Source organism: Chrysemys picta, chromosome 8 (genome assembly GCF_011386835.1).
Source record: "Chrysemys picta bellii isolate R12L10 chromosome 8, ASM1138683v2, whole genome shotgun sequence".
Taxonomy (NCBI): domain Eukaryota; kingdom Metazoa; phylum Chordata; order Testudines; family Emydidae; genus Chrysemys; species Chrysemys picta.
The window spans coordinates 1,324,101-1,346,556 of record NC_088798.1 but is presented as its reverse complement, the minus strand read 5'-3'; the positions used below and the strand labels follow the sequence as shown (position 1 = coordinate 1,346,556).

At 55.8% G+C, this 22,456-nt stretch overlaps 1 protein-coding gene across 3 annotated transcripts in view; it reads right to left on the bottom strand.

The window, feature by feature from the left end:
- The window catches only part of ST3GAL3 (ST3 beta-galactoside alpha-2,3-sialyltransferase 3), a 367,793-nt gene extending 345,436 nt beyond the window's left edge, over positions 1-22,357 (bottom strand). Inside the window, exon 1 of one of the 3 annotated variants that reach the window (XM_065555304.1) lies at positions 6,490-22,357. The gene's annotated coding sequence lies outside the window, so the exon portion shown is untranslated. Of the gene's footprint in view, positions 1-431; positions 5,097-6,489 lie in introns of those variants that run through there. The other 2 variants (XM_065555307.1, XM_005307127.5) reach the window with 2 other exon arrangements.
- Between the last annotated feature and the right edge of the window lie 99 nt (positions 22,358-22,456).

Genomic DNA, 22,456 nt, shown 5'->3' with positions numbered 1-22,456 from the left:
ATAAGCACTTCAGAGAAAACAGGCACCAGTGACAGACTCTGTGAAACCTCGGGGATTCGCAAACGTTCCCTCCACGCTGCAGCCACCATGAGCAGCAAACTCCATGTCCCCACAACTAGCAGCAGCGAGAACTCACCACATTTATCCCCCACAATATCTGCAAACCACCGGGTGTATGTGATCAGCTCTCATTAATACCAGACACACTCAAACCACACACATATCACAGCTGGATCTCCCTCCTCTGACTCATTGGCACCCGACCCCCTCCATAACGACAGAACAGGCACTGCACCGTGGGGCATTTCTGCCGCGCAAACACATACGCAGTAGAGCTATGGCAGAGAACGTTGCTATTACAGCTTGTTCTTCCTTTCCAGCTCTGGAGCGTCCCTTCTCGTGCCCCAGCAGTGATCTCATGCCAGCCTCACCTGGACTCCAGAGCTTCCCTCTTGGCAACGGCAGCCAACCGCCAGTTTGTAATCCTGGTGCACGGGCGGTGAAAGGGGCTCAGAGAGAGAGAGAGAGAGAGAGAGAGATTGTCATTTCATCTCCTGTTCATCAGCACAGGCAGACCTAAAAATAGCCCCAGGAGTGGGCTGACTGAAGTCATGCTGCTGTATCGGTTACCCTGGCAGCTGAGAGAGAGAGAGAAATTGCTAATCCAAGGCAGAAAAATTATCCCAGCGACCCTCTGGAGCCAGCGAGAGCTGCAGCTACAGGAACTGCCCAGCTGCAGGTGCAAACGCGATGGCTTCAGCCTTTGCACTTCACCAGCTGGGAAACAAAAATCAGCCAGGAGCGGAGCAGAGATCAGCTCTGGGGCTGCCGGGAACCGGAGGGACAGTTCATGGGGATCCTTGCACCCAGCCCTGCGGGGTCCCAGACGGGCCCCGCCTGCAGCAGCACTCCGGCTGTGGGGTGCACTTGCACGACAGCGAAGGTGAGTGTGCACAAGGCGTGCGTGTACTCAGCCAGCAGCCCCTGGCGCTCCCACCTCACACTTCTGAATAAGGAGAGTGCAGGACTCCCTGCATTACTGCGACCCAGGGGGGCCTGCGTTACTGCCCCGCTCTGCCCCCCCCCACGCGCCCTGGAGGCTGCTGTCAGCAAGGCACTGCCTGCTGGTCTCACAGACCCAGGGGCTCCAGGGCCCAGCAGGACAATCCAAGACGTGGCTGCTGGCTTCAATCCCCAGGATGTCACCCGGCTCACACCTGTTCTGAATCTCTTGGCAAGTGGAAGCCCCGTGGCTGGCGGCTCCATTCGGAGCTTCTGACAGGCAGGTCCCACTTGTGCACCCCGAAGCTGCCAGCCAATGCCCGCTGTTGTGTCCCTGCGGCAGAGAGCCCTCGTGTCAGCTGGGCGCGGCGCTGCCCTCTGGAAGCCATGCAGCCGGCTGGGCAGGCTCCGGCGAGTGCAGACAGGAAGCGTCTGCAGCCGGCGTGTGGCTGCCAGAAGCAAGCAGCAGACAGAGGAACCACTTTCTCTTTTCTGCCACAGCTGCTGTCAGCCCAGCTCCAGCCGCAGCGCATTCAGGGCCAGCGCGAGGTGCTGGGTGGACAGCCGGGGAGAAGGCGACCTGGGGTCGGTTCCGGAGCCAAGACAGGGCAAGTCCCCTCCACATGCGGCTTCTTCCCTGTCCTGGGGGGCCCTGCCCTAGGACAAGAGAGGTTCATTCAGTCCTCACCTCTGTGCGGAGGCTGCCAATGAGGGCCAGTCTCTTGGCACTGCACAGCCGTCAATCAGAAACGACCTGGCCCATACGTGAATCCGCTGCACAGAGAGGCCAAGCTCCGGCCCATTAGCAGCCACATTCTCTGCCCGTAACCGTCTCATCTTCCTCATTCTACACACGGTCAACAAAACACCCCCCTCCCCACTGGAGCCGCCATGGCCCAGCTGTGCGTGGTGCCCCCGCCCCTGCCACTCCCTTCCCGACAGCTCATGGCCTCCCACCCTGCCCTCCATGAAGCAGGCTCCCTTCCAGGAGGTGCCTGGCATGCTTTTGTGCACTAGAAATAAACAATGGAGCGTCACACTGCCCAAGCCCATCAGCCGCTGGTGTGGGGGGGGTCCGGCTGCCTGGGGCCACACGTGCCTCTGGCACAGGCATGCGTGTGCCCAGCATGTCTCAGCAGGGGCCGAGGCCACAAGGGTTTGCATCAATTGCTGCAGAGGCAGTTGTGAGGAGGGCAGAAGAAGGGGCCAGCAGCGGCCTGGGGCAGCCCAGGTGCCAGATGAATGGGTGACAGGTGGCACAATTACATAGGAGCAGGCGGAGTGGCAGGGCAGCTTCTGCCAGCAGAGCCTGGAGGACATTTGGAGCAGCCCGGCACAATTACTCTGAAATAGTCGTCGAGCTGCCGTCCAGCACTAGGACCCAGAAGCAAAAGGAGCCGGGAAACCCCCCAGCCAGGACCATGAAGTGACTGTGGGCTCCAAGCCGTGCACCAGAGCAAGGGGGGGGGGGCAGACCTGTCTGTTCAGCCCCCCAAGGACCACTTGTGAAACGCAGGCAGCAGAGACAGCACTAGGGAACCTGCATCTCAGGCAGCCGCATGGCGCTCACGCTCCATACATTCCACGGGCCCCGGCCCCAGCCCATTTACTCCCCGGCCAGGGGATCTTTACTCACAAATGGCTCAGGAGAACGGCTTTACATTTCCTCTCAACGGCAGCACCTCCAGCACAGACACAACCACAGCGCAAACCCACACCACAGACAATCCGTGCCCCAGTTAACCATGGCGAGGCTCCTGCCCCAGACATTCAGAGAGTCCCACAAACACAATTCAGAGCAAACCCACCACCTAGGAGCCAGTCACAGGCCCAGCCAGCCAAAACCAGAACTCATGCCCAAAGCATGATGATCACTACCTGCCCACAACCCCCTAGCTCCGGTGAGATGCCTGCCATTGCAGTACCTGCCAGGGATTTAGAAAACCACCAGCAGCAACACTTCTTTCTCCTTCCCAGCTTGCTGGAGAAATGGCTCGGTTAATTGTATGGCATAGTTAGCGGAAAAAGTAATCAGGCCCCCAATCTTATCCCAGTCCCACTAGAATTCCCAGCCTCACCCCCATCACAAGCCAGGTCAGCGCCTCCACTAAATCATCGTCCCCTATGTTCAAATTAAACCATCCCAAAGGGCCACCCATGCGAACATGACCCTGATCAAACACGGCCCCAAAGTCACCAGCAGCCAAACTAGCCCCGAATATCCTTGAGCTTTGCTGGTTCAATGCAACCTCAGAACATCTCTAACCTTAACCACAAACCACAACCCCAGATAAATCTCACCTCTCACAGCGAACTACTTCCTCCTACACAGAATCTTCACAGCGCAATTCCCAGAGCAGAGCATCCCCCACAACCAAAGAGACCACCGAGCTCCCGCACATTCAGCTAACCCTGTCCTGGGCTGTCAGGAGAGACCTTCCCTAGGGCCTCGGCTGGGTGCAGGACATGCAGCTCACCCCAGTGAAAGCCCTTCTGCTGCCTTTGCCCTGACCGAATAACTCACCAGAACACGGGAGTGGCCTGGACACCGAGCCCAACCCAGGCCACCCCTTCTGCCCTGCTGACCCAAAGGAGGGGACGTACCACCCCCATCTGAGGCTAATTGGCAAGCGGCCGCCTGCCCCGGCCTGCGAGTTCCCCGGCGTGTGGGACGCCCACTGGGGCCTGCCCACGGCAGTGGCTCGGGAGCAGATGCTTGGCAAGCGGGACGCGTTGTCTCCGGCAGACGAAGGGAGGCTCGCAGCTAATTAAACCGGAGCAGGGGCATCCCCAGGGCATCAGGCTGGTGCCTGAACAGCAAGAACTGCTAACATCCGGCTGCGCCAGCGCCTCCTTGGGGAGGGGCCCTGGGCCCGGGGGAGCAGGCTGTCGGTACACGCAGCGCCTGCCCTGCCCCACGGGCTTTGCAGCCAGAGAGCAATTAGTGTGATTAGAAGCAAATGGAGCCAAATGTTTCCTCAGCAGGCCGAGCTCTGGCTGGCCCCAGTGCTGTGGCAGGTAGGCTCCGGCAGGGGCTGGCAGCGCCGGCGAACAATGCAGCTGCCCCAACGGCCCTCGGATTGGCAGGACAGGTCCAGTCCCTTCGATTGCTGCCCCGGGTCTGCTCAGAGCTCCACCGCTCCTGCTGTGGCTCCCGGACAGCAGGCATGGGAGCGCCCCGGAGCCAGTGGGTCCCACAACAACCCCAGAGCCTCAGCCTGGGAAAGGCTCAGTCCCAAGTGCTCTTCTGCTCCCTGGACTCACGGTCGGAGTCTGACCCTGGGCTGCCCGGGGCGTGCGCAGCTGCTGACGGCAAGGGACAGAGCCGCCCAGAAGCAGGGCCTTGCCCGGCACGGCCGGTAGACTCCAGCAACGCGCACGGTGGGTCAGCCACAGCCACGAGGGGAAACACGACACATTCGGCCCCTAGTGCTGGGAGGGACGGGGTAGCAGTGCAGAGGCCTCACTCCCCCGCACGCCCGTGCTTGGGCCCAGGGCCGCACAGAGCCTGGCCCCCTCGCCAGCGCCAGGAGCCTCCTCGGAGCCGCTCGCCGTACCCACAGCTGGCCCCAGGGATGCGCTGGGCACTGTTGCCATGGCTACTCACCATCACCCCCAGCTCCCAGCCAGGCAGCTGCCGGAGGGGGGGCACCGGCGCCCCGGGCTCTGAATGCGCCTATGGCGGGAGCAGTCCCTGCCAGCACACGGCAGGACAGGGCGACTATGGGCCCTGCCGAAGGGGCAGCCAAGAGAGTCCGGGAGACTCAGCAGGGACAGGCGGGGGCTTCCTGCCCCCCCGGAACAGGATCCCCACTCCCCGGGCCTCCTGCCCTCGCTGCCGTGGGGTGAGACAGAGGGGCCCTCCCAGGGGTGAGCCCAGCCGTGGGATGGCCAGAGTTCCCTCCTCCCCTGCTGCTCTGAAGGGACGGGGCGAGGGGCACTGAGTCACCCCCCACCACTGAACCCCACTGTTGAACAGGGTCGGCTGCCAGCCTGGTCGGCACAGACAGGGAACAAATTCTGTGCTTTGGTGGCCTGCAGCGCAGCTGTGCCCCCCCACCCCCAACCTGGCAACCCAGCCGATGCCCCGCCCCCCCACCAAGCGCCCCACCCCACCCCCCACGCCCTGTCACCTCCAGCCCCAGCGCAGCACCCCCCGCCCACCCAGCCAATCCCCTAGCATCACTCCCCCAAGCACAGCACCCAGCCCATGCCCTGCCCCCCCAACCAACCACCCCACCCCCACCCTACGCCCTGTCACCCCCAGCCTATGTGCTGGTACCCCCCACCCCCAGTGCAGGATTTCATGACCCCCGCCTATACCTTGGCACGCTCCACCCCTGCAGTCTGTGCCCTGCCACACACACACACCCTGGCACCCCATGTTCTGTTACCCCAGTACGGCACCCTATACCCTGGTGCCTGATGTCCATGGCCTGGCCCCACATTACTATTGTGTTCGGTAATTCCGGGGGGGGGGGGGGGAGGGGTCAGGGAACAAGGCAGGGCCCAGTTCTTAAAGAAAGAAACCAAACGGAGGACCTGGCCCCACTGCCCAGCCCCAGGCGTCTCTGGGGTTAGCGTCAGAGCCCCCGCGTCGCCCATCCCCGCTGCTCACTGGGGGCTCCTGCCCTCCCCCCGTCCTGACATTTCAGAGGCTTCCCAGCGGGGGTGGGGGGGTGACCCTACAGAGGCTGGGCTGGGGGAGGCAGAGCTTCCCCCCTTTGGTGGCTGGCAGCCCCCCTGCTGCACTGGGGTTGGGGTCAGCTCCCCTGGGCTCCCCTCAGCAGCCCCCGAGCCAGAGGGCCGTCCTGTGCAGGGGGGAGCGCAACCAGCTCTCACACCATGGCAACCAGCACTTCCCCCGGGCCCAGGGGAGAGGATTACAAAGGAGCAGCTGGCAAGACCTGGCTGTCAGAGCCGAGTCAGCAGTGGGGCCCCAGGACAGGCCCAGCACCACGAGCATCTGCCTGAACTCTGAGCCCTTTGCAACCCCCCGGCACAGGGAGCCTCAGGCGCCCCAGGACAGGCGGCGTCGCTGCCCTTACGCTGACGGGTGTGAGCCGCGGAGGGAGACCATGGCAGGACCCGTGTGCTGTGCAGTGCCTGGCGCAGCGGGGGTTGGGGGGAGAGAATCCAATAACGAGCTGGGCCAGCCCCTAGAGCCACATGCCCATTACATCGGGGCGGGTGGGGAACGCTTCCCCAGCGGCTACGGGGCATTCGAGCAGCATGTCAGAGTCACTCCCAGCTTACGGCCAGCAGGGACTCCGACCGCCGGTGGCACCGGCCCCCCAGCACCCGCACCCCAAACCCAGCTCCCGGGATCAGGCCATGCCACGTATGGGGCACAGATCCTGGCAAGTCCATGCCCAGCCTGGGAGGAGCTGGACAGGCAGGAAGTTGCTAACACGGTTAATGCCAAGGCTGCAGCCCCTTGGATGGCGGGACAGACAGAGGCACCCACCCCGCGTCACGCACACTCACCTGGAGATCTGCTCCCCACGGCGAGCTCCTGCAGGGTTCACGCAGTGCCAGCGCCTGCTCCCACCCCAGCCTCAGCAGCGGCTCCGTCGCTCCCCGACCTCTTACCGGGGCCCTGGACAGCAGAGCCTGGCTCGACTAGCTACGGGCCTGGGCAGCCCAGGCCCGGAGCAGGGACAGGCATGGGCCCTGGGAGAGGAGGCTCTGACTGGCAGCCAGGCTCTGCTGACTCGAGCATTGCATCCACCTCAGGGCCAGGTAGCTCAGAGACGGCACCTGCCCCTCCCCCAGCTAACGGGAAACGGGCGTTTCAGCTCGCAGAGCGGCACACAAAGAGCTATTGAGACCAGGGGCCGCGCTGGGCCTCTGCTCCAGGAACGATCGCTGCCCCGAGCCACGGGACAGAGCAGCTGCCAGGCCAGCGAGTGCCGACAGGCACTGCCCCCGGCTCCCTCGCGCCTGCCTTTTGTGCTGGCTCAGTCCAACTCCCGTCCGTCACGCTCGCTCGCCAGCAGCGCCTGCCCTGCAAACAGCACGATTGATTATTATGCAGGACACAGTCCCTGAGTCCCACCTCCAGCCGCGCATTTCCCTCCTCATCCCCTGCCCTGGGCGCCTCTCAACTCTGCCAACACCTTTCAGCCCCAACTCCCAGCCCTGGACTCCCCGTCCTCACCGCAGCTCTGCTGGTGCCCCTCAGTCCCGACCCGCAGCCCCCTGTTACCCCACCCCAGACTTCCCCTTACCCCGCACGACTCTGCTGGTGCCCCTCAGTCCCGACCCGCAGCCCCCGGCTCTCCCAGCCCCCGGCTCCCCCTTACCCCGCATGGCTCTGCTGGTGGCCCTCAGTCCCGACCCACAGCCCCCTGCTCCCCCTCACCCCACATGGCTCTGCTGGTGCCCCGGAGTCCTGACCCACATCCCCCACCGCCAGATGCTAATATCATGCTGGAATTCAGAGCTAAGTTAGGGGAGTTTATCAGGGATCTTTGACATGCCAGGCACCGTCACAGACATCTCCGGTGCCAGCCTGTCCCACCCCACTAGTCCCGCGAGCTGGGCCTTCCTTGTCAAATGCCACCTGGCCAGCTCAACGCAACCCCTGGCCCTGCACTCAGCCAAACAGACCGTTTTCCTCCCCCAGCCCAGCAGGTCTGTGCCCAGCCTAAAGGCAACAAGCCCCTCCCAGCTCTGATGGATTCACCCTCTCCCCATGGAGGCCACGGCTGGGTCAGCACCATTGTAGAGACAGGAATGGATGCCCAGGTAGAGCTGTGCAAACTGGGGGGCTCAAAAGGCAGAGCCAGGGACTGAACCCACATTCCTGGAGCCCCGCTCTGGTACCTTAACCCTGCAGCGACCATCCCTCACCCCCCACAGTGCATGGCACAGACACCTCTGCCCCCGGGTGCTGGCACAGAAATACCCACAGCAAACACAGACCTGCACAGCCCCCAGGGTGTGTATGCGGGGCCCTGGCTGGGGCACAGACCCCCGTGTTTCCTAGTGGGTTCAGTCAGTGCCAGGTCCAACACCCCTCTCCCCCCAGAAGAGGCAGCTCCCCCTCCCAGCCCCGGGGGCCAGGCAGCTTCTCCGGCTGGCGCCAAGCCCCGCACGCTGCACCCACCTCACTCAGCATCTGGCTTCTCCCTGTGTCATGCTGAGTCACTTGGACTAATGGGCCCTGTGACCATCCCAGTGTGGGAGGGGTGAATGGCTGCCCAGCCTGACACACTGAGACGACACATGGGCCTGGCCAGGACAGGGCAGCAAGTGCCTCCTGCCCAGGGGCTGTGACCAGTCTCCGCAACAGGCCCATGATGGGCCAGACGCGGCACCTGGGTCCCAGCCTCAGCGCCCGTCTTCTGATGCCTGCGTCCGTGCTCGGCTCCCGTGGCTCATGCTGCGTGGCCAGGAGGAAATCAGCACCTCAGGGTGCTCCAGAACCAGCATGAGCCCTGCCAGGCATGCGGACCTGCGGCCGAGCTGCTCTGCACTGCACCCGGGGGCCGAGCTGCTCCTGGTGGGGAAATGGCCCCTTTGTTCAGACACCAACTCCCCAGACACACACTCGCTGCCTGCAGTGAAAGAACAAAGCCCATCAGACCTAGCAGTGACAGTGGGGATGGGGCAGGGGCTGGGAGTCAGGACACCTAGGTTTTATCCCCAGCTCTGGGAGGGCAGTGGGGTCTAGTGGGCCCAGGCCGCTGAGGGGCTATTCCTGGCTCTAGGGGAGGAAGGGAGTCTAGTGGGATAGAGCAGGAGACCAGCAGCCCTGACTTTGCCAATTACTGAGTGACCTGTATCAGGGCTCAAGACATGCCTCAGTTTCCCCTTTGCATCACAGGGGTCAGGATGCAGACGGCCCCTGTGAGAGAAGGATCAATATTGCCCAGCCCTGGGAACGGGGGCCGGGACCATCGTGCGCTGCTTGGCTAGAACCACCCCCGAGCCCCCAGCGCGCTCCTTGCCCACGCAGGAGGGTTGCCTCCACTGGCTGCAGGAACAGAGCATTACTGTGCTGGGGCCGCCTGGGAGCACAAGCGGGGCCTTGTGTCTGCTCCTTGTGCACACGGCTCCTGGGCCTGCCACCCCAGGAGAGGGGCTGGACAAATGCAGGCCAGGCCCTGGGAACCTGGGAGGGGAGACCCAACACATCCCCTCCCCTCCCCCAACCGGACCGTGACAGTGCACAGGAGAATCCAGGCGCCAGGGAAGGGGGTGTCTGCCCAGGCTCAGAGGGAGCCCATTTCCCTGGGGGCTGAAGGCAAGGGGGACCCCCCTCCCATCAGCCTGTCACTAGGCCAGTAAGGCAAATGGGGCAGCTCCGCACTCACCCACGAGCAGGGCTCCAGGGCCGCTGTTCTGCCTCCTGCTTCGCGTCCCAGCCCCCGAGTGTCTCCTCCTCCCCGCAGGACACAGATGAGGTTTTCAGCTACAAATATCGAGCTTGCAAAGGGAATACAAACCTGGGAGGGACTCGGTGGCTGCAGACTCACTAGAGCAATTCACAAGGGTGCAGTGGAGCAGAGCCCAGGTCCCCTAGTCTGACCCCACCTCTGCACAGGCTCTGGGAGAGAACGTCCCCAGAACAGCTCCCGGACAGATCTGTAGGAAAACATCCAACCAGGATTTCAAAATAGCCGGTGATGGACAGTCGACCACTTCTCTGATCCCTCTCCAATTTATCAACATCCTTCTTGAAGCACCAGAACTGGACACAGGATCCCAGCAGCCATTGCACTGGGCCAAATACAGAGGTAAAATAACCTCCCTTCTCCTTCACGAGGAGAGTCCCCTGGTTATGCCCCCCCCCCATCCTCCTCCCCTTGGGAGAGCAGCTTTGGTTTGGGCTGGAGCATCTCGCTGCCACTGAGAGACTGGGCACTGGCCAACGCCGAGCAGAGAACTGGTCATGCTGCCTGTGGCTCCCAGGGTGGGGCAGAGCTGAGAAAACAGGTGGGGTCTGCCCGGCGGGTCCCGTTCCCCTGCCCCTCCCTGGGCACTGGCCATGCCACCATCGCCAGGGCATCACCCACACCTACCCTGTGCTGCTAGGGAACAGCAGGGCAGCAAGAAAAACCCAGGTCAAGCACATTCCCCCGGAGGCTGCTCAGCGGTGGCAGGCGCGTGGAGCACATCAGCGGAAGAAAGGCTGCCTCGGGCCAAGGGGTTCGAGCTGGTGCGAGGGCAGCAGCCAGGAGCAGGACGAGGAGGAAGGAGAACAGTCTGCTCAGAGCTCCCAGCGAGGTGGCGGAGGGCAGACCAGTGTCACAAGAGCCAGGAGCAGCGCGAGACCAGTAGCTGGAGTAGGAGCTAATCCAGAGAAGCTCTAGGTGAAACAGGCGTTTCCAAGGGAGCGACTAGGAACTGCAGCTGGAGGGGGCAGGTGAGGATGGGAATTTGCCCACCCCCAGAACTCCCCCGCTCACTGAACCCCCAGGCTCTTTCCTCGCTGAAGCTTTGGCATAGGGAGCTGGGAGCGTTGGCTGCCAACGTGCCTGCCTGCATCCCAGCAGCACTGCACTGCTCCCCCTGCACCTACTATTCCTTCTCTGCTCCGGCCGGGCTCCGCATTTCCATGGCTGGGGGGCGGGAGAAGAGCCCTCATGTCTCTCTCTGGGTGTCCCTCCTCCAGCTCCCCTGCAAGATGTTGCAGCCGTCTGGCTCCTAGAGATTGTCTAGGACAGTGGTTTTCAAACCGTGGGTCGTGGAATATCAGGCACTGGTCATGGCGGCTCTGGTCAGCCCTTAGAAGTCCCGTCGGCAGTGCCGCGGGGCTAAGGCAGGCTAGTCCGTACGTGTCCTGGCTCCGCACTGCGCCCTGGAAGCAGCCAGCAGGTCCAGCTCCTAGGTAGGGTGGCCACAGAGCTCTGCGCGCTGCCCCCGCCAATGGGAGCTAGGGGGGACGGTGTTTGCGGGCGAGAACCGCGCAGAGCCACTTGCGCACATCTGCCTCAGAGCCGGACCTGCTGCTGGCCGCTTCCAGGGCACAGCACAGTCCGCGGTGCCAGGACAAGCGGGAAGCCTGCCCCAGCCCTGAGCCCCCCCAAATCCAGAGCATCTTCCTGTACCCCAAACCCCTCATCCCTACCCTCCAGCGTATCTACCTCTCCCCCCAGTTGTGTCATCTGCAAACTTGCTGAGGGTGCAATCCATCCCATCCTCCAGATCATTAATGAAGATATTAAACAAAACCGGCCCCAGGACCGATCCTTGGGGCACTCCGCTTGAAACCGGCTGCCAACTAGACACGGAGCCATTGATCACTACCCGTTGAGCCCGATGATCTAGCCAGCTTTCTATCCACCTTACAGTCCATTCATCCAGCCCATACTTCTTTAACTTGCCAGCAAGAATACTGTGGGAGACAGTATCGAAAGCTTTGCTAAAGTCAAGGAATAACACATCCACTGCTTTCCCCTCATCCACAGAGCCAGTTATCTCCTCATAGAAGGCAATCAGGTTGGTCAGGCATGACCTGCCCTTGGTGAATCCAGGTTGACTGTTCCTGATCACCTGATCAACTCTGCAAATGCTGCTTTTTCTCACTCAATGCAAGGACCTGAAAGATTAAGGAAGGCCTCATTTTTAAAACTCCCTCCAAAATACCACCTTCCATTTTTCTCAAGCTTAAAATAGCATCTCCTCTGTCTTCAGAGCGACACGAGCGTTTCACAGGTTTGATTAAGTTTTGACACGGCTCTTCAGATAGTGGGACTAGTCCTGGTAGCACTTGGCAGTCGAGTGCCTTCTGTTTAAGGATTTAATTGGCTTCCCAAACATGCTTCAAATCTCACAGGAGCTGAGAGCGGGGTGCTCTCCCCTTCTCTAGATCAGGGGTTCTCAACCTTTTTCTTTCTGAGGCCCCTCCCACCACACTATAAAAACTCCATGGCCCACTTGTGCCACAACTATTTTTCTGCATATAAAAGCCAAGGTCAGTGGGGGGGGGGGGGGGGGGGGGAGGAGAAGAGAGAGGAGGTAGCAAGCTGGTCAATTGGCTGGGGCCCCACACCAGAGGGGGGCCAGCGAAGCTAAATTGCTCAGGCTTTGGCTTCAGCTCGTGCAGCAGGGCGTCGGCTTTCGGCCCTGAGCCCCAGTGAGTCTAATACTGGCCCTGCTTGGCAGCCCCACTGAAACTGCTCCCGGCCCCCAGACTCCTGGTTGAGAACTGCTGCTGTAACTCAAGAGACAGGGGGTAAGCAACTTGTCCAAGCTCCCTCAGCAGCAAACCTGCAAACTGATATGCAAACTAGATACAATCAACTCCGGTTTGAATAAGGACTGGGAATGGCTGAGCCATTACAAACATTGAATCTGAGTAGGAACTGCGCTAGGAAAGTGGCTGAAGCGGCTTGCGTTCTAGTCGAAAGAGCCAATAACTCTATGGAGTGGCGTGATGTTAGCAAACTGGCAGCACAAACGAATGCAGGAGGAAATCCTCCGAGTAGAAACCGGTTTACCTTTCACCATCTACGACAGGTAACTGTGCTGAGGATCTAGAGAGTCTGGTGCAGTCCAAGTAGAAGGCTAAAGCTCTCATGTCCAACGAATGACGCTTCTACTCACCTCTATGTGTGGGAGGCTTGAGGGGGGGAGGGGGGGAGGAATTGGCAAATAAATTGCAGGTTAATGTGGAAATTGGACACCACCCATGTCAATTTTGGGGTGAGGATAGAGGTAAAGTATATCTTTATGGAAAGCTGTACAGGAAGGCACTGAAACCAAAGCTCTCCATTCAGCCCCTCTCTTTGCTAAGGTTCTTGCAACCAGAAATGCTACTTTCATAGAGACGTGGAGGAGGGAGCGAGTGAGCCGTGAGAGGTTCAAAGGAAGGCCCCATTAATGCAGATAGCACAAGGTTGAGATCCCCTGAAGGAACATGTTCTTGCACCTGAGGGTAAAATCTGGCCCACTCTTTTAGACATTTGTTAGTTATGGGGCTGGAAAAAAGCGATCTATTACAGATTGGAGGGTGGAATGCTGAAACTGCTGCCCAAAGTACTTGAATGGAACTAGCTGTCAGCCCTTCAGGGGGTGAAGGGGCTTGGGGGGATATTTTGGGGGAAAATAGGGACTCCAAGTGATCCTTTTCCTGAATCTTTGTCTAAATCACTTGGTGGTGGCAGCAATACCGTCCAAGGACAAGGAAAGGATTTGTGCCTTGGGGAAGTTTTTAACCCAAGCTGGTAGAAATTAGCTTAGGGGGGTCTTTCATGTGGGTCCCCACATCTGTACCCCAGAGTTCAGAGTGGGGAGGGAACCCTGACAGCCTGTAAGTTGGGATGGAGCAGAGAGCCAGGGTCCTGAGAAATCACATCTGAGTCCAATGAGGGAAGTAGAGGAGGCCTCACTAACAACGCTAACAGGCTTGAGAACCCGTGTTGCTGAGGCCATGCTAGTGCTATTAGTATGAGACAAGCATGATCCTGCTTGGTCTCTACAGAACACTGGAAAGTAGTGGTATCGGAGGAAAGGGACACAGCAGGGAGTTTGTCCACAATAGCAGGAAAGCATCCGTCAGAGACCCAGGGTTGTGACCCCCCTTATGAGCAGAAGAAATGGTTACTCACCCAGTGCAATAACGGTGGTTCTTAGAGATGGGTCCACCAATGGGTGCTCCATTCTAGGTGTGCTTGAGCCCTCTGCATCTTTGATCAGAGATTTCTCATAGCAGTGTCTATTCAGCCCAGGCATGCATATTACTCAACCTCACACCCCATGCTGTTGCTATATAGCACTGCACATGCTAACCGTCCTCATTTCCTTCTCTACCGTGAAGCCCCATGACCAGGAACTCCAAAGCAGAGGGAAAGGAGGGTGGGCAGTGGAGCACCCATAGAGGGACACATCTCGAAGAACCGTAGTTACTGCACAGGGTGAATAACCATTTCTTCTTCGAGTTGTTTCCCTATGAGGCTCCACTCTAGATGACTACCAAACAGTTCCCCTTTAAGGGGAGGGGGCTTCGGAGTCTAGTCCAGTATGGAAAAAAGTATAAATGAACCAAACACGGTATCGGAATCAGAGTTGCAAATTATTGCATAGCGTTCAGGGAATGTATGCATAGGCGGCCCGCTTGAAGCTTTACATATGTCAATGATCGGAACATTCTTAAAGGCTGTGGAGGTGAAAACAGATCTCGTAGAGTGAGCTCGTAGGTCAGTGGATGCTTCGAGATTATGAGATTGGTAGCAGCTACTCAGACAGTCAGTTATCCACCTAGAGAGCCTCTATTCAGAGATTGTTCTGTCTGTGATCAAGACTAACAATCTGGAAGTCTTCTCCTGTCAAGGCAGGACAATGCCATTATCCCGGTCAGGTTTAGGGTGGAAGAAAGGGAGGTGAATGTGCTGATTAATATAGAAGTGAGAAGGTACATTGGCAAAAACTTGGGGTGTGGTCACAATGCAACCTTGTCTCTGAAAAATATTGTGAATGGGGGTTATGTCATAAGAGCCCCCATTCACCCCACTCATTGAGCCGATGTGATGGCAACCAGAAATGCTGCTTTCATCGATAAGTGAAGGAGTGAGCAGGCACCATAGGTTCAAACGGTGGTCTTGTAAAGCATTTAAGAAGCAAACTGAAGTCCCAAACCGAGTAAGGCATATAACTAGCGAAAAAAGGTTGTCGAGGCCTTTGAGGAACCTCACTGTCACTGGGCGGGCAAATACAGTAACCCTCTATTGGAGGATGGAAGGCCAGGACGGCTGCCAGATGAACTTTAATGGAGCTCAGCTAATAAACCCAAGCTCCTTAGTTCTAGAATGTAGTCCAGGATGTCTTGCAATGATGAGGTTGTTGGTGCAATGTGTTCGAGATCACACCAGTTGGCACATCTTGTCCATTTCTGTGAGTGAGTGCTGCATGTAGACCGTTTTCTACTGCGTTGCAGCACTCTTTTTGCTTGCTGTGAACAGGCCGTTTCTATGCCCATGAACCATCGACCAGCCGTGCTTTGAGGCAAAGGATCTTCCTGCTTTCCTCAGAGAGGAGATGAGGAGCAGCGTGGAGAGTAATCGGAGAGAACACAGCCAGTTGTATCAGGTAAGGAAACCATGTTTGTCTGGGCCACGAAAGAACAATCAGAATAACTCTGGCTCTGTCCTTTCTTATTTTGAGTAGAACTTTAGATATCAGAGGAGTTGGGGTAACATATACACAAGACCTGGTGACCACAGGCAGTGAAAGGCAACCCCCAAGGATCGGTGCCCCAGCCTGGTTCTGGAGCAAAACTGGGCACATTTCCTGTTTATCGCTATGGAAAAGAGGTCTATCTAAAAAGGAATATGTGGTGAAGTATGGTGGAATCTACCTCTCACTCCTGGTCTCGAGAGACATGCCTGCTGAGTATGTTTGTGGTCATGTTCTGAACTCCTGGAAGGTAAGCTGTCGTGATAACAATCTGTGTATACTCCAATTCCAAAGCTTTATAGACTCGGCACAGAGGAAGAGGGATCTTGCTCCCCCTTGTTGGTTTATATAAAACATTCATGACGTATTGTCCATCATGACCTTTACTTGTTTGCCTCTGATTAATGGCAGAAACTGGAGATAGACATATCTGACTGCTCTGAGTTCCAGGAAGCTGATGTGCAGAGTGGTTTCTTGGGGGATCCACCAGTCCTGAGCTGTGTGGGTGTCTAGATGCACTCCCCATCCTAAACGGGAAGCATCTGTCATTATGACAACTGTTGGGGGACGGCAAGTGAAGGGGACTCTGGCATACACATTGTGAGGGTCTTTCCACCAATTGAGAGATTCTTTTACAGAAGTGGATGTGGAAAGCAGTGTGTGTTTAAACTGTCTGCTTGGTGAATAAACCATCCTGAGCCACGCTTAAAGGCATCGCTTTTACAGTCATGTGTGATCTAGAACAAAAGTGCCTGCCACCATGCGCCCTAGAAGCTGAAGACAGTTCCTGCCTGGGGTTTGAGGGCTGATCTAAATCATATTGACCAAGTTGGATAGGGACATAAATCTGTGCATTGGGAGGAGGCTCTCGCTACTACTGAACCAAGATGAGCTCCTATGAATTCCAGCTTTTGCACAGGGGTCAAGGTGGACTTCTGAACGTTCAATTGCAGGCCCAGCTTGAGAAAGAGTTCTATGGCCTTGTACGTTGCCTGCAAAGTCATTTCCAATGAGTGGGTCTTTCAGAAGCCAGTTGTCCAGGTGTTTGGAGAGAATACCAAAATTCCATTCCTGCAGAGGCATGCTGCTACTACCGACACAACTATTGAAAAGACCCTTGGGGCAGATGATCGGTAACCTGTACTGAAATGGTCTTTAGGGAATCCTGAGAGCTGAAGCCAGGAGGCCCTCCTCATAACTACTGCTGTAGAAGTTGAATGGGCGACTGTCGGCAGTGACAATAGAAGCCTGCAGAGATGTCCTGGTGAGGAGTTAGCCTTCTGCAATAATTGCCTGGAACTGCTCTCTGTCAGTACATGTTCAATAAAAGAGTTCAGCTTGGTACAATTAGTTTGGTTGTACTTTGCCATTAAGGCCTGGTAGTTGGCAATTCTCAACTGTAAAGTAGTTGAATTTTTTTGTTTTTTTAAACTTAGGAGGTCACTTAAGATTTTTATCATAGAGTGTAGATTTAGCCTGGTGCTGCCTTCAATGTTCATTAACAGCCTCAACCACCAAGGAGTTAGGTGATGGGTGGGAAAATAAAAATTCTGACTCCTTAGAGGGAACATAGTATTTTTATCCACCCTCTTGCACATGGGAGGAATTGAGGCTGGAGTATGCCAGAGGACCATCGCAGGATCCAGGATCCTCATTGACTGGTAGGGCAATGTGGGTAGGAGGAGGCTATATAGCTATATATGTTGATCAGCTTAGGATGCAGTTCTTCAGTCTCCTTGAAGGGGATCTGTAAAGAATCCCCTACCTCTTGCTGAGATCCTGAACCTCCTTAAAATCATCAGTCAAGAATGGTGGAGGTGGCATGACCGCTTCCATCCAGGGATGAAGAAATGTCAGTGGTTGGAGACACCTCCTCGTCAGCGCTGGCCTCCTGTTCCTCAAAGGTCTCTACCTGAGGCTCTCATCTCCTGGAAAGGGAGGGCGAAGAGGGTTGTCTGTCTCTACATAGGAGCCCTTAGAGAACTGAGGCCAATACGCCACCCGGGGTCCCAGTATGGCCAAGGGGATGGTGCATATGGCAGGGATGGCAGAATCCACAGGTGCTCACTGGAGCAGGATGATAGTGGTGGATGTCTGTCACAAGTGAGCTCAGGAAAAGAACCTTCATAGGGGCAGAGTGGGGAGCCTTGCATAGATATTTGGGGGGCTGAGGCAAAATCTTCATCAGAATCCTCCTCCTCTAGGTCACTTGGCAATTGTGGGGCAGCAGAAGGAGCTTGAGGTAGGACTATTGGTGTTGGACGGGTGTACAGAGATCTGGAAGCTCTCGGTACTGAGGAAGTGTGAAGTACCACCACTGATACCAGGAATCCAGAGACTGGAAGTTCTCGGTACTGAGCAATGCTGAATCAGGAGTCTCGGCCACTGCAAGGTCTTGGGGAAACCAGAATTCTAGCAGTACTAGCATTGTCAGTACCGTGTCCACGGCTTGAGATGAAGTAACAGTAGCCAAAGGAGTCAATGGTACCGTGAGTTTTGAATGCTCTGGGGAGAATCCACATGGAGCCAGAGCGGTCTTTTTTGGTACCGTGATAGAGCTCTTTTTGCTACTGGGGTCTCTTGTTGGTACCGATGGTCTCTTGGAGCCCAATATTTTAGGGTCTCTCTGCTTACCAGAGCTCTCGCTACCTGAGGAACCAGCAACCTTCTGGTTACCGTACTGGAGACTGATAGGATCCAGGGGAGCTAACAACTTCGACTTCTTCAAGGTAGATTCCCTGCCTGGAGAACTCGGGGCACGGACTTTGGAAGACTTATGAGAGGAATCTTAGGGCTTCCTCTGAGATGTCCTTGACGAGTGTGGCTCAGAGAGAGAAGAGGCAGTTGACTTACTCGGAGACCAATGTACCAGGGGTGCTCCTGGCTTGGGACAGAGGTTGGATGCAGCAAGCTCTCCTTCATAAGGAGTCAAAGTTTTAGATCCCTATTCTTTCTGGCTCTAGATTTTAGACTGCAGACAGAAGTTGCACTTTTGGGAAATATGAGATTCCCTAAGGCAAAAGATGCAGCAGGACCATGAGGCAAAACTCAATTCTGAAAACTAGCTAAGGTCCTCCTCAAGCCAGTGCAATTGAGAAAGAACTGAAGATGGCTGGCTCACACACTGCTATGTAGCAACGGCATGGGCAAGAGGCTGAGTGACACACATGCATGGGCCGAACAGACACTGCTATGAAATCTCCAATCAAAGGTGCAGTGGAGCACCCATAGGGACACTACTCGAAGAACTACTGATGGCATTTTCTGTTGGTCTTTGTTGCAAACAGGTCCACTTGGGTCCCACAGCTGGAAGATGGACCTGGTCACATCTGGATGCAGCAACCACTTGTGGTGAGTGGAGAAAGACATGCTTAGGTGATCTGCCAACATGTTCTGCACTCCTGGGAGGTAAGCTGCTTTGAGGTGGAGTTGGCTATGCAAAACTCCCAGAGTAGAATTGCCTTCTGACATAGTTGGGACAAACACGCTCCTCCCTCTGTTTATATAAAACATTGTAGCTCTGTTGTCTGTTAACACTAGGACTTGGCTACACTTGCAAGTTAGAGCGCATTAAATCAGACCCGGGCGCCCTAACTCCCAGTGCATTGATAGTGGATTGAATGGCGGCCATGCAGGACAGCACTTGAGACGGGGATGGACCTTTCACCAAGTAGTCATCCATGTCACATTGATTTTCAGTTCCCTCAGATATATAGTCAAAGTCATGTACTTTGCTGATAAAGCAAATGGAAATACTGTGAATTGGTAAAGAGTTCCATTCACTATGAACCTGAGAAGCCTGCGGAGGGGTCTGGATGGATCACTATATGGACATAACTATCCTTTAAGCCGACGGCAGCAAACCAGACACCCTGTTCCAGAGAAGGAATGATGAAAATTAGGATAACCATGTGGGAATATCCCATATCCACCATGCTTTGGACCCTGGGATCCGATGTGATGCAAATCCAAGCACAGAGGAGGTGGGACAATCACTTCGCAAAAATATGGGTAGGAACAAGGTGTTCTACAAGTATGGGCATACTGCCCTTGACAAACCCGTCAAAATGCAAGTTTTTAGACTGGGACGCTGGGTGAAAGGAACCTGCTGTCGCAGATGAGTGATCCCCTCATGTAATTCCTGCCCCTTCTTCTTGGCAGGTCTTGGGACAGAAAAATAAAGCTCTGATATCTGTGAGCCTGCTAGGGCCAAAATTGCTTCCTCTGTCACCAATGTGTAAATTCCAAGCAAATTCAGTCCTGCCCGGTTATCTTTCAGGCTATTCAGCCTGTCATCTGTCTTTTCTGACAAGGACGGTCCCTGAAATGGCAAATCCTGGATGTCTGCTGTACTTCAGGAGGGAGAACGGAGGACTGCAGCCATGAACACCTTATCATAGATATGGTGGATGCCATGGATCGAGCTGATGAGTCAGCCACATCCAAACTATCCTGAAGAGTTGTCCTTGCCACCAGCTTGCCCTCCTCTACCATGAAAGCTTACTCTTTCCTGGAGTCCTCCGGTAGCCTTTCAACTTCAAGAGGTCTTCTCAGAGGACTAAGTTGTAGTGACTGAGGCCTGGTCCACACTAACCTCCCCACTTCGAATTAAGATACGCAACTTCAGCTACGTGAATAACGTAGCTGAAGTCGAAGTATCTTAGTTCGAACTTACCGCGGGTCCACACATGGCAGGCAGGCTCCCCCGTCGACTCCGTGTACTCCTCTCGCGGAGCAGGAGTACCGGCGTCGACGGCGAGCACTTCTGGGATCCATCCCAGAAGATCGATTGCTTATGGCCGCACCCGGAGGTAAGTATAGACGTACCCTTAGGAGAGCTTGTTAGCAATTCTTAGCTGTAGGCTCCTGTCGAATAGTTTATGGCCAAAGAAGTCCAGCCTCGGATTCTTTACTCTTTGGTGTCAACGCTTGGTGTCCATGCCTCTCCCACTCACTTGCTATCACCACCAAAGAGCCTGGAGGCGGGGGAAGAGTAGAAGTGTTCGAAGCCCTTAGAAGGGGCATCATATGTCCTCTGCCCATTTAGCCATGGGTGGGAGGGAAGAAGGGGTTTGCCAGTGTTTTAACGGATTCCAGAAATTCTGTGTTATTTGGAAGTGCCTCTCTGGAAGGCCCTCCACTAGGCTGTGGTATTTCCTACAGACCTCTTCCACATTAACATCTAAAACCGAGGCCACCCTTTTAAGCAATTCTTGGTGAGTCTTGTAATCCTCTGGTGGTGGTGAATCACTCATCACTTCTATAGCCTTGTCTGGTGATGAGGAAGAAGATGCACCAGGATGCTGAGGCAATGGCTGGTCTGCCTCTTGCCATGGAGGAGCTGTCCGAGTAACTTCCAGTTCCTTGGTCCCGGTACTGGGTGTTGGAGAACATGATGTGTGGTGCTGATCTCAGAGCACCTTTAAGGAAGTTCTCTCAGATGGGCAAGATGTCCTACCAGGGGAAGGGACACCCTGTAGTACCCAGAAAGGCCACTGGTGTGGTGGTGGGCCCCCTGGTTGCACAGGCCATTGCCTTTTGCGATGTGCCAACTGCTGTGACATCCACGGACCCCCCAGCTCAGATGGAGGATAAGCTTCCCGTCCACTCCACGACACAAATCCTCTTACAAATCCAATGAAGAGGATTTGAGTCCTGGTGGAGCAGAACTAGTGTGGACAGGAGACAGATAAGCCGAACTCTGAGATGGTGGTACTGGGGATGTTAATGGTGGCTTGCCCCCGGAATGTACCGGCCTCCTAGGTACAGGAACCGGCATTGGTACAGCATGATCTTGCGGAGCTGGTGTGGGGACCATAGTTGCCAGTACCAACAGTAACCCTTCCTATGCTGCCAGGGACACTGGTACCAAGAGGTCAAGCAATTCTCTGGCAGCAGCGTATGCTTCCAGCATTGTTGGTACCAGAATTGGGTCTTGGGTCTGATGTATAGGAACTTCAGGGGCTGTCCTCAATGAATCGGGCACAGGTTCCAGAGTTGACAAAGTCCCCTTTGTAGCAGAGGAGCACTCCAGAGAACACTTCCTCTCAGCATCCCTGCCACACTTCTGGCTTGCCTGAGTACTACAGATCTCGCTGCACAAGGTACTGTGTCCTTGGTAATCTGTCTCTCTTCTTTGGTATCGAGAGACACAAAACACAGTGCCGGAGACATCTCAGGAGGCACACGCTGTACTCCTGGTGCTGTGCTTGGAGCCCACTCTGAACCCAACAGCGCTGATGGAGAGCAAAGTGCCACCTCCATAAGAAAATACAAGTCTCGTTGCACCATCTTTTTTAGAGCAAGGCTTAAACCCTCTACAAACGTGATACTTGTCCTGAACGTGGGCTCTCCCAAACATTTTAGGCAGCTAGGGTGTAGGTCACTGACCAACATCGGTCTGGCACACAACTGGCAGGATTTGAACCCAGGAGATCAAGGCATGACTCCAGTCCTGAGAATTAAATTTGGTCCAAATGGGACGAAAAACCTAACACTAACGACACGCTATATCCAACAATGAAAAAAGAAACGGATTGTACACAGAATGTGGACAACTAGCTTGCGATAGCAAGACTCAAAGTACTTCAACAATGGACACTGTTGTTAAGAAGGAACTAACGGCGGGTCGGGGCACCTCTCCTCTCATACGAGCAGGCAGTGGTATGTAGCGACAGACACACTCGAGCCACCCCAACAGGTACCGCTGAGGGGAGAAGTTCTCTGACAACTGTGCATGAGGTGCACACACATCTCCAGTGGAATGGACACGGACAATCACTCACTCAAAGAACTGGATTGTTTGTTCCAGCCTTCAGAGCGCCCTTCCTGCTGGCCGGCCAGCAGAGTGCCTAGGCACACTGCTCCTGAGGAAGGAGACTGCTGAACAGCTTGGGCTGAGTGACTGGTTTCCTTTTGTTGAGCGGTGGAGATGGCAGGTAAGAAAAGAGGCCTTGGAGACCACAATAACTCTCATATGTTAACTAAAACTAAGCATCTTACCAGCATATTGGATTCTGAACCAGTTAGAATAGCAGCAGAATGAATCTTGTCTCATCATATTATCCTTCCAGGGGGGCGAAAAAAATCCAGACAACGTGGTGAACAGTTAAGGCACACTCTGTACTCGTGGTGAACGGTTAAGGGTGCACAGCTTAAGTCCCTACCTTTAGCTTCTTTGATCATAGAACAGCAGCAACCACCACTCATTCTTACTGGAGGTACTCAAGTTGTCATGTGACCACTGGACAGCCATGTAAAGAGAGGGTGTAATGGAGGATTAGGAAGAGGTTAATAGGTAATAAGACTAGACAAGTAATTAAAAACCTTG